Here is a 6574-nt window from a genome sequence, read left to right on the forward strand (position 1 = left end):
GTGTCCCCCAAGATTCATATGTTAAATCTCTAACACCCAGTACCTCAGAATGACTGTATTTGAAGATAAGGCATTAAGGTGATTACGTTAAAATGAGGCTGGGGCGGGGGCCCTAATCCAATCTGACTAGTGTCTTTATAAGGAGAGGAAATTTGGACACACAAAAGAGATAGCAGCAGCTTGCATGCTCACAGGGCAACTATGTAAAGCGGCAGCAGGAGAGAGACAATCTGCAAGCCAAGGAGAGAAAACCAAAACTGAAAAAATAAAATTCTGTTGTTAAAGCCACCCAGTCTGTGGAATTTTGTTATGGCAGCCCTAGAAAACTAATACAGATGCTAAAATGATGTATATGTCCATCATTCAATTAGACTTAGAACCATTTATGGGGATATAGAAGGAGCTATACTGTGGATCCTGGAGCAATAAATCTCAACTGATGAAATGGAGAGAATCAAGCCTCCTGGTGAGATGGGGGTCATATATAGCTTGAAAAAGCCACGAAAATGATTCTGAATTTCTTTCTCTCCCAACTTAGAATCACTGTCTTAGATCCAACCAAAACACACACACACACACACACACACACACACACACACACACACACACAAGTGAGGACATGATTATGGAACTTCTTCTCTTGGTCACTCAACTGATTTTATTCACACTTTTATAGTGAGTTCATATATAGTTTCACCAACTAGAATATAAACATTTTCACTAGGGATCTGAACTATTTATAATATTGAAACTGATTCTATCCCTTCCCTTCTATTAACCTCCTAAATTTGATGCCAATTTACTGTTTACTTTCTCTCCCTTCTCACTTGTAAATAATCCACCCTATTAAAAGGCAGAGCTGTGACTATTCCAAATTTCAATTGCCCACTATGTTCTCATCCATTTCATCTCTTAAATGTGTCTAAAGCATTAACAACAGGTTGTGTTTCACCCTAGAGACAGCTGGGTTTCAGGAAGAGGTAAAATGTTTCATTATCTCACTCTATTGTCCAAGACAAATGTGCTATTGTATTATGTGTGAAAAGTCACCTTTGAAGTCTATTAAGGGTATGTTGTGAGGGTTAGCCATCTGGAAAACACACTGTAGACTGAAAAATAATTATAAACTAGTTTATTGTGTTTTCTTTCCAGTTAAGCCTACAATGACAGCTGCTAAAAACCCTATGTAGTGCAAATGGTAGAGGATCTGAAGCCACACAGGTTAGACTACACCTCCAGCAATGATTAGCTAGTATGCCAGTGACTTAACTTCTCTTTTGTCTTGCCTGTAAAAGTGAGATACGAGTGCATGTTGCATAAGAGTTTTATGAGGATTAAATAAAATAATACTCCAAAACATTTGGAACAGAGTAGACAAGTGTAATTTCTCCTCTCATCTTTTAAGCATAGAGGATATTTAATATTCTTTACATAGAGAATATTAGAAAATCCAATAATATTTGGAAACCAGGTTGAGCAGGTTGGTTTTGTAAAGAAGTCCACTGAGCTTCCATGTGTTTCCTTTAAATTTCAGGGGAGAAAAAGGCCTTGGAAAATCAAGTTTGAAGCTTCCTCAGGAATTCTCAGTTTGGAGTGGGTTAGGACCACCCAGATTTTGCTTAATAGAGAAGCGCTGTCCGTGGTGCTAGTAACCACACATACCCCTGGCAAAGTTTTTCCCTGCCCAAAGTTCTTTTCCAGTCAATTTGTCTAGTGCAGCTCACATATCTGCCTCTGGGAAGCTTATCAATATTTCCGCTCTTTGGGTTTTTTCCTGTCTTAACATTCTTTATCTATGTCTCCTTCAACAGCAACAACCATTCTCTTCCATCTTATCAACTTCAAATAGTTTTTATTTCTTAGACACTTTGCCCATACCCACCACTTAAGAAGGTGGCTCAAATATTGGCTCAGGCTATATTTTACTAACCTTTTTGTTAAGTTTTAAGGAAATCCGAGGCTCAAAGCAAGAACATAGGAAACAGTTGATTTTCAATGCATTCTTTAAAGACTCTCTTCAGCTGCAACACCTCTAAGGAAATTCCCTGCACTTTTTAAGTTCCCCTCTTTCTTACTTCCAAGGTACCCTGTAGATGTATCTCTCAGTAAAGTTATCACATTAAATTGAAACTCTTGTTGTTAGTTTTGTTAGTTTTGAGTGTCACTAGAAAGAGTTTCTTAAAATCTAGGAGGCTTTTTTTTTTTTAAGCACTGGCCAGCTTGTACCCACTCCACTCTTCCTCTCTTCTCCACCATATCATATCTACCTATGCTGATGAAGCATGCAGTTTCAGAAGACTAGGCCAGGAAAATTCATTTCAGTTTAAGGAAAATTTATGATCTTAGCTTTCATGCTCACCTGGATTTGTAATTCATGCAGGCATATGTTTATGCAGTCATACAAGTATTCATTTTAGAGTTGTATACTTATATAGTCGTAGTAATAGTCATAGTAGTAGTAGTATATTCAATCACTATTTTCATCTATCCCTACGTCTACCTTTTCAAAAAGCAAATCTGCATGTAATCTGTTGTTTTACTTCTGAGTTCTTGAGTACCTTGATTATCCATCACTAGTAGCCTTTCCTTCAGTTCCTCAGTCCTAATGCTGTCTTGTCATAGGACAGAACTCTCATAAGAGTAAATTCTATCCTGAACTCATTTTGGTTGGGAAACCTGAAACTTTACCTAGGTTTCCTCTGTTGTTCTGATCATGAGCTAGGATTCTATTTCATCCTGGATGGCCCTTCTCTGGAACCCAGACATCGCTACCTCTCTGACCATTGCCAGGAGTGGCTCTATTTATCATATTTTGTAACCCACACGAGGAATTTATATTTTCCATCCTTACAATTCTAATATCTGTGGCCTGGAAATCTTGGTTCACATAGAGAGAACAATTTTACCATGAGATGTTGGAAGAGTCCCATTTATGCTCTAGATGCCGCCCAATCACTTCAGGCTCTTCATGCTAAGAGACCAGTTAGGAAGTAAAGGGGTCATCTCTCCTAAAGAGGATAATTGACCATGTTTATCAGGAAAAGATAGGGCTTCTGAATCTAGAAGCATTCAGTAAAAAAGCATTTGATATCCAGGTAATCCACTGGAATATCTCGATATTTATCTGTCCAATCGTGATAGTAAATGGACAAGTATACCAGCCATGGTGTGAAAAGGGCATGGTTACTAGTTCACAACTCTCAGGAATGGGGGTCTACTTAACCTACTAAGATAGACACCTAGATAACTAGATGTGCTAAGAGTGAGGGAATCTAGAAAGGGAGTTGAAGAGGGAGACAAGGATTATTAGTAGTGGCTTTGTAACCAGCTGCAGTAGCAAGGGCTGTAGTTGTCTTCCTAACCTTCACAAGTATTCTGACTTGCTGTAGGGGTGAACTAGACTTCAAATTAGAATATACCAAAGGAGAAATTATAGAGCTGAGAAAGAGGAGACTGTTATTACAATAAAAGTGGGAAATGTGTTTTTTACATTTATTTAAACTAAAAAAGAGAGAAAGTTCAAACATTTTTCACACACTCCCACCCCCTGCCTCTGGTACCACCAATCTGTTTTCTGTATTAATGAGCTTGATTATTTTTCTTTTGTTTCTTGGGGGGTGGGGGATTGTTTTTGTTTAGATTCCACATATAAAAGAGATCATATGGTATTTGTCTTTCTCTGACTTATTTCACTTAGCATAATGCCCTCAAGGTCCATTCACATTGTCATGAATGGGAAGATTTCAGTCTTTTGCAGCAGATATATATATATCAAGTTCTTTATCCATTCGTCCATCAGTGGACACACAGGTTGTTTCCATATCTTGGCTATTGTAAATAATTTATGTGTCTTTCTGAGTTAGTATTTTCATTTTCTTCAGATAAATACACAGAAGTGGAATTGCTGGATCATACAGTAGTTCTATTTTTAATTTTTTGAGGAAACTCCAACTGTTTTCCACAGTGGCTACATCAATTTACATCCCACGAACAGTACACAGGGGTTGCCTTTTCTCCACATCCTCACCAACACTTGTTATTTCTTGTCTTTTTGCTAATAGACATTTTAACAGGTGTGAGATATCTTACTGTGGTTTTGATTTGCATATCCATGGTGATTAGTGATGTTAAGCATCTTTTCATGTACCTGTTGGCCATCTGTATGTTCTTTGTAAAAATGTCTATTCAGACCTTCTGCCCATTTTCCAATTGGATTGCTTGTTTTTTTGCTACTGAGTTGTATGAGTTCTTTATATGTTTTGATATTAGTCCCTTATCAGATATATGGTTTGGAAATATTTTCTCCCATTCATAGGTTGCCTTTCATTTTGTTGATGGTTTCCTTTTCTGTGAAGAAGCTTTTTAGTATGATGTAGTCCCACTTACTTATTTTTGCTTTTGTTGTCAGAGTCAAAAAGTCATTGCCAAGTCCTATGTCGAGGAGCTTACCGCCTATGTTTTCTTCTAGGAGTTTTATGGTTTAAGGTCTTACATTCATGTATTTAATTCATCTTGAGTTAATCTTTGTATATGGTGTAAGATAACTGTCAAGTTTCATTATTATGCATGTGGCTGTGCAGTTTTCCCAATACCATTTATTGAAGAGGCTCTCCTTTCCCCATTGTATATTCTTGGCTCCTTGGTCATAAATTAATTGACCACATAGTGTGGGTTTATTTCTGGGCTTCCAGTTCTGTTTCATTGATCTATGTATCTGTCTTTATGCCAATACCATACTGTTTTAATAACTGTAGTTTTGTAATGTAGTTTGAAATCAGAAAGTATGATGCCTCCAGCTTTGTTTTTCTTTCTCAAGATTGCTTTGGCTATCTGGGGATTTTTGTGGTTCCATAGAAATTTTAGTACTATTTGATCTATTTCTTTGAAAAATGCCATTGGAATTTTGATAGGGATTGCATTGATTCTGAAACTCTATTTGTTGGTTTAAATGCCACTAGGGAGAGTTTCTTAAAATCTAGGACCCATATCTTATCCAACTGTGAACTGTGTTATAGGATATGCTGAACTAAGTTTTGTTGAACTAAATTTAATTACTGAATCCATTAGAGGGCAGATCCAACAATACTCCTTTAAAAGGCAGCCTGGGGCTTCCCTGGTGGCGCAGTGGTTGAGAGTCCGCCTGCTGATGCAGGGGACACGGGTTCGTGCCCCGGTTCGGGAGGATCCCGCATGCCGCGGAGCGGCTGGGCCCGTGGGCCATGGCCGCTGGGCCTGTGCGTCCGGAGCCTGTGCTCCGCAGCGGGAGAGGCCACAGCAGTGAGAGGCCCGCGTAACGCAAAAAAACAAAACAAAACAAAAAAAAAAGGCAGCCTGCCTTGTTGCATTTGGCTGTGCACTAAATTTCAGAGTGATCAGGCTGTTCTGATGAAGATATTCTTGACTGAGCCCATTTGCCACCACACCCACCAATATCAGTCTAGTGACTCAGCCCCTCCAGGTAACTGGCAAAGAAGCAATGCCATTTATTTCAAAGACCCTGGCTTCCTACCGTCCATCTTTTCTCTTCCTTCTCCCGTTCAACTGGCATACCTGTAATCCCCAATACACTGTGCATGGGAACTGGCCTCTAAGACTAGATGAAAACAGCTCATCCATGCTTTTCACCCAGCAGTAGATTTCTATTCTTCTGGCCAGACCATAATAGAATAATCATCAACAAATAAAAAGACAGTTTTTTGCTAGATAAGAGTGGAGGTTCAAATAAGAGTGAAAGGTAGAGGGAAGAGATATGGGGACATATGTATATGTATAACTGATTCACTTTGTTATAAAGCAGAAACTAACACACCATTGTAAAGCAATTATACTCCAATAAAGATGTTTAAAAAAAAGAGTGAAAGGTAGAGGAATTAAGAACCTGAAAACTAAGAAATGTGGTGTGGTAAGAGAGAGAAAAATTGTTATTAATGCTGCCCCCTTCCCTTCCCCATCCAGGTTAATTTCCACTCTGTTGAGGCTCAGTCAGCAAATCTTTAGCCATAATCACCACTTCCATGCCACCCCCTACCCTGTCTGTAAAGAGCTCTTCTTTATTCTACAGTGGATTGGGAGGAGGGGAATCCAAGCTAAGATATGCTAGAAGAAACACGTGGAGTCTCTCATTTGTGAGTAACCAAGCAATTGCCCTCACTTTAAGATTGCGTTTCTCAGTACTCTAAACCAAAAATGATGTTATAGATAAGAGCTGTTAAATGTTAGGAGCATGAGAACTGCTCACCAAAGTTTTCAGGCAACAGATACATAACTTGTGGTTCTCTTCCTATTTCAGTAGAGCATCACCTGTAATTTTTTTTAACCTTAAAAGCAACGCATGGGCTTCCCTGGTGGCGCAGTGGTTGAGAGTCCGCCTGCCGATGCAGGGGACATGGGTTCGTGCCCCGGTCCGGGAGGATCCCACATGCCGCGGAGCGGCTGGGCCTGTGAGCCATGGCTGCTGAGCCTGCGTGTCCAGAGACTGTGCTCCTCAAGGGAGAGGCCGCAACAGTGAGAGGCCCACACCCGCAAAAAAAAAAAAAAAAAAAAAAAAAAAAAAAAAAATCCACATGATAAAAAA

Source organism: Neophocaena asiaeorientalis, unplaced genomic scaffold (genome assembly GCF_003031525.2).
Source record: "Neophocaena asiaeorientalis asiaeorientalis breed wild unplaced genomic scaffold, Neophocaena_asiaeorientalis_V1.1 scaffold434, whole genome shotgun sequence".
NCBI lineage: Eukaryota > Metazoa > Chordata > Mammalia > Artiodactyla > Phocoenidae > Neophocaena > Neophocaena asiaeorientalis.